General features: G+C 42.3%; 1 long non-coding RNA gene across 1 annotated transcript; it reads left to right on the top strand.

The window, feature by feature from the left end:
• Window positions 1-947: 947 nt before the first annotated feature.
• Window positions 948-2,981, top strand: LOC127534818 (uncharacterized). The gene is made up of 2 exons (XR_007943395.1): window positions 948-1,237; window positions 1,337-2,981. It is a non-coding gene; the product is annotated as an uncharacterized LOC127534818 (long non-coding RNA).
• The last annotated feature ends 7,941 nt before the right edge of the window (window positions 2,982-10,922 follow it).

The following is a 10,922-nucleotide window of genomic DNA, read 5'->3' as shown; positions in this document are numbered from 1 at the left end:
TTCAGAGGTTAGGGGGTAAATATTCAGAGGTTAGGGGGTAAATATTCAGAGGTTAGGGGGTAAATATTAGGAGGATAGGGGGTAAATATTCAGAGGTTAGGGGGGTAAATATTCAGAGGTTAGGGGGTAAATATTAGGAGGATAGGGGGTAAATATTAGGAGGACGGGGTAAATATTCAGAGGTTAGGGGGTAAATATTAGGAGGATAGGGGGTAAATATTCAGAGGTTAGGGGGTAAATATTAGGAGGATAGGGGGTAAATATTCAGAGGTTAGGGGGGTAAATATTCAGAGGTTAGGGGGTAAATATTAGGAGGATAGGGGGTAAATATTCAGAGGTTAGGGGGGTAAATATTAGGAGGATAGGGGGTAAATATTCAGAGGTTAGGGGGGTAAATATTCAGAGGTTAGGGGGTAAATATTAGGAGGATAGGGGGTAAATATTAGGAGGACGGGGTAAATATTCAGAGGTTAGGGGGTAAATATTAGGAGGATAGGGGGTAAATATTCAGAGGTTAGGGGGTAAATATTAGGAGGATAGGGGGTAAATATTCAGAGGTTAGGGGGTAAATATTAGGAGGATAGGGGGTAAATATTCAGAGGTTAGGGGGGTAAATATTCAGAGGTTAGGGGGTAAATATTAGGAGGATAGGGGGTAAATATTCAGAGGTTAGGGGGTAAATATTAGGAGGATAGGGGGTAAATATTCAGAGGTTAGGGGGGTAAATATTAGGAGGATAGGGGGTAAGTATTCAGAGGTTAGGGGGGTAAATATTCAGAGGTTAGGGGGTAAATATTAGGAGGACGGGGTAAATATTCAGAGGTTAGGGGGTAAATATTAGGAGGATAGGGGGTAAATATTCAGAGGTTAGGGGGTAAATATTAGGAGGATAGGGGGTAAATATTCAGAGGTTAGGGGGTAAATATTAGGAGGATAGGGGGTAAATATTCAGAGGTTAGGGGGTAAATGTCTTCCTTTTCTCTTTTTCATATCAGCTGATGAAGCAAGATGACAGGGAGATAAGGATGAGACTATTTTCTGGTCCTGATCCTGGTGCTAGTGCTGGTGCTGGGGCTGGTGCTGGTCCTGGTCCTGATCCTGGTGCTGGCGCTGGTCCTGGTCTTGACCCTTGCTGTTTAACTGATCAGATGCTGTCCACCGTCCACTGTGCCTCATTTGAAGAGGATGTAGAAGCTCAGAGGAACCTCCATCTGGAGCAGCAGGTGAAGAGCAGCAGGTGAGTTCACCTGGAGGAACGTCTCACTGTGATGAGGGGGCGGGGCTTCTTTCCTCTGATGATCCTTCGCATAAAGCCATGATGCCATCTCCCTAACAGGAAATGCATCACTCAGAGCTGTAGCGCGCTGAGACAGCTGCTACCTGCTGTTCACAGGGGCCATGTTGACGTGGTAACAGTGCTGGAGACAAGTGTGGCATTCCTTGAGACGGTCCAGGACTTAGTCCCAGCCGAGGACTCTGGAATCCAGGTAAAACACAGCGGACTAGACCCCACCCATCGTAAAGCTCCAGCCAATAGAATGTAGAGGTTTAAACTGATGAAACTGACTCAGCCTAACGTTTATTTACAGCATTATGAAACTTACCCAGCAGAACACAACAAATAAACACTTCTAATACTGACACGATGAAATGGACCCAGTCCAACTTACAGGTACAGCACCATGAAATAGACCCAGCCCAGTGCAGAGGTACAGCACCATGAAATAGACCCAGCCCAGTGCAGAGGTACAGCACCATGAAATAGACCCAGCCCAGTGCAGAGGTACTGCACCATGAAATAGACCCAGCCCAGTGGACAGAACAATATTAACTTTATGCATTTCAAGTCAAAGTGCTTTACAGGGCAACAGAAAAATTATAATCAAATGATAAAATGAAATGGCTGAGAACAACAACAATAACAACGATGATGATTATGGTGGTGATGGTAATGATTAGGGGTGTAACGGTACACAAAAATCACAGTTCAGTTCGGTTTGGTTCTCAGTTAAGGGGAAAAATGAAAAAAACCTGCTGATATCAGAGCTGGTCTGACTTTCTGGCTGAAGTGTGAATGAGAAGAAGCTTCATAACGGGGCTCTATCACCTAAAAGAGGAAATATATTTTAATGTAATTGCTTTTTAAAAAACGATACCATTTAGTTAGGCTCTTGTTTACCAGCATAAATATACTAGTAGGCTAAAAAAAATACACAATCTAGTCATTTATCTGTAGCAAAGAGCAGTAATGTAAAGTTACTGTAAGCTGACCTTCATCTTCAGTTTAAAACCTCAGTTCTGAACAACGGAGTATGGCCGTAGATCTGCTGCTATGAAAACACCATGGACTTGGTTATTGCTTTAGCCCGTTCTGAAATGCTAGGCAGGGTTTGATGAAATGATGCTGGGAGCATCGTTTGTACAGTTCTCTGTTTTTTCCTAGCAGAGGGGATAGTTACGCTTGGAAGGAACTTTTTCTAATGTGTGTCTAAGTTTGACGTGTTGCTGGATGCAGAGCTGAGGACCGCTTCAGTGTCGGCATACGGCTTTCGTCTTGTCCACTTGTTCTTCTACTTTTTAGTACTTCACTGGGAAACCGAAGTGATCCCAAACTGGTGATTTTAATGATGCCGGAGCATCTTCCAGCTCTAGCTTCTTCTAGTTGTTGCTAGCATTAGCTATGAAGCTCCGGTGTTGTACTAAGTTGTGCCTGCATGTCAGGGCCGGCTCTCCCTATACGCAAATTAAGCGGCTGCTTAGGGCCCCGCCGCCACTAGGGGGCCCCCGAATTGACTGTCTGATGGTCTGACCCACAGACTGCCATCTAACATTACTTGCTTCGGACTAACCTGGCAACCACCCAACACGCGTTGTAAGTTCAGTGTCGCTGATTGGGCGGCAGCCGCAGCCTCAGACGTGTCAAAATATTTGGTTGGTTGATCAAAAACTGGCATCAAGGAGGATGTTTAGAAGAAGAACAGCGCGGAAAAAAGGAAAAAGAAGAAGGAGGACTAACAAAAGAAAGATACGCAAGGTAATTTTTGAAAACATCAGTTGATTGTTTTGTGGATACTATGATCGTGAGTCTCATTTTTAAATGCACTTCTTGTCCTTGATATATTCAGCTCAGCTGACGGTAACCAAATCGTTGTTGCTAATGCTAGCGCTGTTTAGCTAGCGCTGTTTAGCTAGCGGCGCGGTCAATTTCTTGGTACAGACAGCTTCTATATTGATGTGTTTTCTTGTATTATAGATTAAGATTAAGCTCGGTTCCTGCAGCTTTCACATTGTTTATAGGATGAAGTAGAACAATATACTCACCCAGAAGGCTTTCCTGATCCAAACAGTGCTTCAGGAGACCATGATGAAATATTGGTGAAACTAATGAGTTTTTGGACGATTTATGCAGTTTTAGAAGTGGCGCTATACATGCCATCTGAGCTCCTCGACTTTGGAGTGCTGGCGCAGAAGAGGATTCGATGCTCAAAAAGGCAATTTAGCTATGAGGCAGCAGATGAGACTGTGAATGATGCAGTAAAGAGAATGGAGGTAACATTCTTTAATGTTGTTGTGGACACTGCCATCCGGTCACTGGAAGATCGTTTCACAACACTTAAGGATGTGAGAGATAAATTCCGGGTTCTGCTCAGTTTCACTGAAATGGATGATGAGTCTCTCAGAGAGCACTGTGAGCTACTTGGGAACACACTGACTGATGGGGAGCATACTGACCTTGATTGGCAAGACCTGACCATGGAAATCCAGAGCCTTCCAAACTTACCAAAAGCAAGCATGACAGCCTTTGAATTACTCACCTTTCTCCACCAAAATGGCCTGACTGGGCTTTATCCCAACCTTTGGGTGGCACTGAGAATAGTCTGCACACTGCCAGTGACAGTGGCATCTGCAGAAAGGAGTTTTTCCAAGCTCAAACTGATAAAAGCTTACCTAAGGTCCTCCATGGCACTAGAACGTCTCAGTGGTCTGGCAGTCATCAGCATCAACCATCAGGTTGGAAGCAAGATGTCATATGATGACATTAAAGAGGACTTTGCTTCCAAGAAAGCAAGGAGACAGAAATTCTGAAGATGGCATCAGTACCACCAACAGTGTAATAAAAGTTTGCATTTAGAGCTTTAGATTATTGTTTCCTCTTTTCTATTTTCCCAGGTGTTTTTGATATTTAAGTTATAATATTTCAATTATTTATTGTATTTCTTTATTTTTTATTTATTTATTGCATTTTCTACCTTCTTACCTGCTTTGTTTATTTTTTGGACATTCATAACTATGTCTTTCTTTCAATTATAATATTTTTATTAGCTGGATGTATATAGTTTACCAATGCACCTTGTATTTGCACTTTTTGATTATTATTGTTCATTTGTGTTAAATAAATGTAAATTCAAACTTGAATCATTTGTAGAATCTTTGACTCTCTGCTACATCACAAGAATAAGTTTTCATTGCTGAATGATTAGTAAATTAGGAATTTCTGGTGCAACTTCCCTGTTTTTTTTTTCAGCTTTGGAGAAGCGAAAATCAGTATAAAAGGTGAAAACAAGGTTTGGAGCCACCCAGTGGACAAAAAAAGTAGTGCCGTTTTGGCGTTTTCACATTTATTAAGGATTTCAATAATAACAAAGTTGCAGTAGAAATGTGGCAAATCTGGAAGCTTTACTTTGTCTACGTAGCAAAATTACTGTCCCAGCAAATTAAAATGAAATACAAACAAAATGTGTAAGGTTTTCCATACAGTTGCTGGTTCGCGATGGCAATACTCTACTAACCACCGCAAAGCAGGGCCACAAAGTGATCCTGCTTAGGGCCCCCTGATGTCCAGAGCCGGCCCTGCTGCATGTCAAGATCTGCATGCAGGTCCAAGCTTTCATGTAGCATCTTTTCATTATCAAAAAGTACTGTGCAGTAGAAAACAGTTTGGCATCTCATAGTTTCCATTTTAGCGTAGCGGCAGTGGCAGCTTGTTAATAGGGGCGCGAGGGCGCCGCCCCCATCAAGATTTTGTGAGAAAGGTATTGACACAGTAAACATAAATACGTATTTAAAGTAACACATCTGCACAGTGTTCACTCATACAATGGGTCTCATTTTTGTTTTTTTTAAGCCTTTCTATTCCATATTGGGTTTTTTTTTTCGGGGTTGTTTTACACGTTTCAATAGCGAGGGGCGCCTGCCAAATGAGCGTGCATGTACATTCTAAAACTTTTGGCTTTCATGTGACTTAATACTGGTCTCTAATTGGTTACTTAAAGATTGTCCTCCGGGCGCAGCTCTCTGCATTCGCTGGAGGAAAAAAAAAAGGATAAAGGAGCTGGGACCGGAGCAACCTGATTTACAAATCCAGCAGCAGGCAAGTGACCGTGGACGGAGTTCCACCCGGGGCTTCTCCCGCCTGTGTTATGCTAAACACAGCTGGCTAGCTGGATGTGAAGTTAGCAATGCTCTGTATTGTTTTCCCTGCTTGCTTTTTCAAAGTGTTGGCACTGAAGTTCTGTGGACAACAACGGGGGTCAGAGACCTGAAACATCTCTCTGAAAAATGCAAACGGCCTGGATAGGTTGCAGTGAGTCCAGGTGCTTTATTTTGCTTCCCTTGCCTGTTTTTTCAAACCAAGTGAACTGATCAAGCCTGGATTCAGACAGGTATGGCGGATTTAAAGCATTTTTCAGAGAAAGTAAAATAAGACAGATGTAGAGGTGCTGGTTTTAATCTCTAAAATGTGAGGATTTACTTATTTGTCATTTAACAATGTAAATAGAAATGTTAGTTGACACAAGTGGCACTTTAGACTGAAAGCCTGTTGATTTTCATCTGTTCTGAAATCTGAGGAATTACTGTTTTTCTTTATTTTCATTGTAAATATTTAATGTTAGTTGACAGAAGCACTTTGGGCTCAAAGCCTAAGATAAGATAAGAAGGTTTTATTTGTCACATGCACAGTTATACAGAGTATAATGCCTCATGGTTTCACTACTTTTTTATTGCTTTGATCTTAAATCTGCAGATTTGCTGTTTTCTCATTGTCATGTAAGGTTGTTCATGTAAAAGTTATCTCACAGAAGCACTGTCTGCTTTAAGCCTTATAGTTAGTTTTTTTAACAAAATGTCCAATGTTTGTTGGTTTCACAGGTATGGATTTGTTTTTGTTTATTTGAGTATGTAAATATAAATATGTTGTTGACAGAAGAAGCACTTGGCCTCTTTGAAGCTGAAAAATGAATTGTTTCTTTTTTTACTTTTGAAGTAAAAATAGATTTGCATATTTATACATTCTTAATTTGTTTAATTATAGAAAAGGAGATTTTAAGGATGTGTGTACCAATTACAGCTTATCTGGAGCAAATCATATCAAACACGGGAGATGAATTCAGATTCACCAGCTGCTAACGTTTACGTGCTTTTAATTGTCTGTTAGACTCAGCAGTAGTGCTTAGTACCCTCGTAGTGGTGCATAGTAATAGCACATCAAATGGCTGTGAACATAATTTACATCAATTCTTGTATTCCGGTGTTGCCGACTCTGCTGTTTGGTAAATTAAGTGCGCCCCCCCAAGAGAAAAATTCACCAGCCACCACTGCGTAGTGGGCGTGCTCCCACGACCTGCATGCAGATGTCGGCGGGCACAACCATAGATATGAAGAGTAGATAGTCCAGCGCGCTGCAGCAGCCGGCTAAGCGACATTCCTACGTGGCGGCCATCTTGGAGGGGGCAAAGTTCCCATTCAGAGCAATGAATGTACATTGAAAATAAATCATAATTTACTCATTTCTCAACCAATTTTCGTGTGGTCTACTTTGTTGTCAACGTCAAAACGTACTATTGATAGAGAATATTTGATCTGAAAAAAAAACACTGAAAAAGGCTTCCTACAAATGTAACCTACAATTTAAGGCATCTTATTATTTAGGTCCAGAGGCCAGGGACTCTTTTCAGTTCAGCCATTACATGTATAAATGTAAATACTTAGATATGTAGAAAATGTTCTGAGATCAAAAGATTTAATTGCAAATGCAATCTATTTAATTATTAATATTAATTTATTATTATTTATTTATCTCTCTAGGCTGTTATAAACATAACAGGGAACTAGACTAGAACAGGATAGGGTTTATTTACATTTACAATAAACAACAGAATTATTATTAATATTCAATATTATTTATTTTTCTCTCTCTAGGCTGTTATATATTTACAGCAAACCCCTCTCTGCTCAGAGCTGCTTCCCCTTCTTCCTCAACCCATAGTCTTTGGGAAACCTACATGGAGTAAAGAAAAAGTAGACAGAAGTAAATAAGTCTGTACACAACAACATATTTATAAAGAAATCATGCTAATAAATTAAGTACAAAGAACAGAATCAGCCAATATACTGGAGACCAAAGTTATTTAATTTGATCAGTATAACATTGTTTAGTAACATTTCAATTATGTGAGAGCAGTCCTAAAGAATTGGCTGTAATAATCATAAAATGGGTTTGGAGGAAGAACATAGATGCTAATCTGGATATATACGAGTTAGGCTTTATAACTACAATTGGTAGTATTGGTGATATTAATAGTAATGCTACTACTAGCAGTAGTGGTAATACACCAACTACTGCTGCTGATACTGTCACTGCTACTACAACTTGTAATACTATTACACATGCTGATACTACTTCTATGACTCTAACAGCTATTTATACTACTACTGCTGCTTGTACTTTTAGTATTACTAGTACTGCCTGTACAGCTATACTACAGCTACTAATAATCGTCTGGTGTTTGGTTGTCCAGCTGTTAGCTTGCGTTAGTGTTTTGCTAGTGGCTAACTGGTTAGCTCTTATAGACCCTCAACAAGGTAAAAGGGCCAAACACTATTCTTACCTGTGGAAAGTTATTCCAAGTTTCCTTGTCTTGATCGTCCGACGTAGTGTTCAACTGTATGCCGCATATGAGCCGGCATTCTTCTTGTTTTAGTTTTCATGCCACTGACATCAATGGAAAACACTGAAACTTTGCCCCCACTAGCTTAGTGTCTCCGTAGGCACATAGCTCAGAGGGGCGTGTCGTGTCTACTCTTCATATCTATGGGCACAACTCGGCACAACACAGGAGAATAACGGTCCGTCACGTCCTGTGGTTCCCTGGAAACTCCTATTTGTTTTTAGTTCCACAATACTGCGCAACTGTGAGCCGGAGAAGATCCACCACAGCTGTGGGCACTACAAAGTTTTAGGTTTCATAATTAAAACAATTCTGTACATTCTTAATAGTCTTAAAATTTTCGTACTGCAGTACACCTCTGTACCCAACCGAACGGTTCAGTATGAATACGTGTACCGTTACACCCCTAGTGTTGATGGTGATGATGATGATGGTGGTGATGATGGTGATGATGTGGTGAGGATGGTGATGGTGGTGGTGATGATGGTGGTGATGATGGTGATGATGATGGTGATGGTGGTGATGATGGTGGTGATGATGGTGGTGATGATGGTGATGATGATGGTGATGGTGGTGATGATGGTAGTGGTGGTGATGGTGGTGGTGGTGATGGTGGTGATGATGGTGATGATGGTGGTGATGATGGTGATGGTGATGGTGGTGATGATGGTGATGATGTGGTGAGGATGGTGATGGTGATGATGGTGGTGATGGTGGTGATGATGGTGATGATGATGGTGATGGTGGTGATGATGGTGATGATGTGGTGAGGATGGTAGTGGTGATGATGGTGATGATGGTGGTGATGATGGTGATGATGGTGGTGATGATGGTGATGATGGTGGTGATGGTGATGATGGTGATGATGATGGTGATGGTGGTGATGGTGGTGATGATGGTGATGATGATGGTGGTGATGATGGTGATGATGATGATGATGGTGGTGATGATGGTGATGATGGTGATGGTGGTGATGATGGTGATGATGATGGTGGTGATGATGGTAATGATGGTGGTGATGGTGGTGATGATGGTGATGATGGTAGTGATGGTGGTGATGATGGTGATGGTGATGATGATGGTGATGATGGTGGTGATGATGATGATGGTGGTGATGGTGGTGATGGTGATGATGATGGTGATGATGGTGATGATGATGGTGATGGTGGTGATGATGGTGATGATGTGGTGAGGATGGTGATGGTGGTGATGATGGTGGTGATGATGGTGGTGATGGTGGTGATGGTGGTGATGATGGTGATGATGGTGATGGTGATGATGGTGGTGATGATGATGATGATGGTGGTGGTGATGGTGATGGTGATGATGGTGGTGATGATGATGATGATGGTGGTGATGGTGATGATGGTGATGATGTGGTGAGGATGGTAGTGGTGATGATGGTGGTGATGGTGGTGATGATGGTGATGATGGTAGTGATGGTGATGATGATGGTGATGATGATGGTGATGGTGGTGATGATGGTGATGATGTGGTGAGGATGGTGATGATGGTGGTGATGGTGGTGATGATGGTGGTGATGGTGGTGATGAGGGTGATGATGATGGTGATGGTGCTGATGATGGTGATGATGATGGTGATGGTGGTGATGATGGTGATGATGTGGTGAGGATGGTAGTGGTGATGATGGTGGTGATGATGGTGATGATGGTAGTGATGGTGATGATGGTGATGATGATGGTGATGATGGTGGTGATGATGGTGATGGTGGTGATGATGGTGATGATGTGGTGAGGATGGTGATGGTGATGATGATGGTGATGATGGTGATGATGATGGTGATGGTGGTGATGATGGTGGTGATGGTGATGATGGTGGTGATGATGGTGATGATGGTGGTGATGGTGGTGATGATGGTGATGATGTGGTGAGGATGGTGATGGTGATGATGATGGTGATGGTGGTGATGATGGTGGTGATGGTGGTGATGATGGTGATGATGTGGTGATGGTGGTGATGATGGTGATGATGGTGGTGATGGTGGTGATGATGGTGATGATGATGGTGGTGATGATGGTGATGGTGGTGATGATGGTGATGATGTGGTGAGGATGGTGATGGTGATGATGATGGTGATGATGGTGATGATGATGGTGATGATGATGGTGGTGATGATGGTGGTGATGGTGGTGATGGTGGTGATGATGGTGATGATGGTGGTGATGGTGGTGATGATGGTGATGATGGTGGTGATGATGGTGATGATGATGGTGATGGTGGTGATGATGGTGATGATGTGGTGAGGATGGTAGTGGTGATGATGGTGGTGATGGTGGTGATGATGGTGATGATGGTAGTGATGGTGATGATGATGGTGATGATGATGATGATGATGATGATGATGGTGGTGATGATGGTGATGATGTGGTGAGGATGGTAGTGGTGATGGTGATGATGGTGGTGATGGTGGTGATGATGGTGGTGATGATGGTGATGATGATGGTGGTGGTGATTATGATAATGATGATGATGATGTCAGCTGTGTCCTCCTGTTGAGCTTTGTGCTCAGTGGCAGCTGCAGAGTCAGGAGAGACACAACATGGCTGCCAACCAGGAAATGCAGAAGAAGTGAATGTTGCATGAAGACAAGATGTTTCACAATTTCAGGTAGTTTTAGAACCATTAATCAATACGAGCAACTCTCCACCAACCATTGAAGGAGAATGTTGAATTAAGGTAGAGTTGAAGTTCCAAATATGGTAACTGGTTCTGTTTTCTGTAGCGAGGAACGTCTCAGTGAAGCCTACAAGAGAGAGACAGGTTGGTTTCTGAAGGCTGACATCATGTGGAGCTGTTAGCCTGAACTTCTCTTCCAGAGCTTCCGGTGATCTTCAGCTTCAGGTGAAACACTTGGAGCTGAGATGATTGGCTCAGGAGCTGGTGGAGACCAAAACCAGATCAGAAGAAGCTCCATGTGATGATCTGCTGAATGCCAGCATTGAGTTTGTTTTT

The sequence above is a fragment of the Acanthochromis polyacanthus genome, chromosome 7 (assembly GCF_021347895.1).
Source record: "Acanthochromis polyacanthus isolate Apoly-LR-REF ecotype Palm Island chromosome 7, KAUST_Apoly_ChrSc, whole genome shotgun sequence".
Lineage (NCBI taxonomy): Eukaryota > Metazoa > Chordata > Actinopteri > Pomacentridae > Acanthochromis > Acanthochromis polyacanthus.
This window is presented reverse-complemented; position numbering and strand designations above follow the sequence as displayed.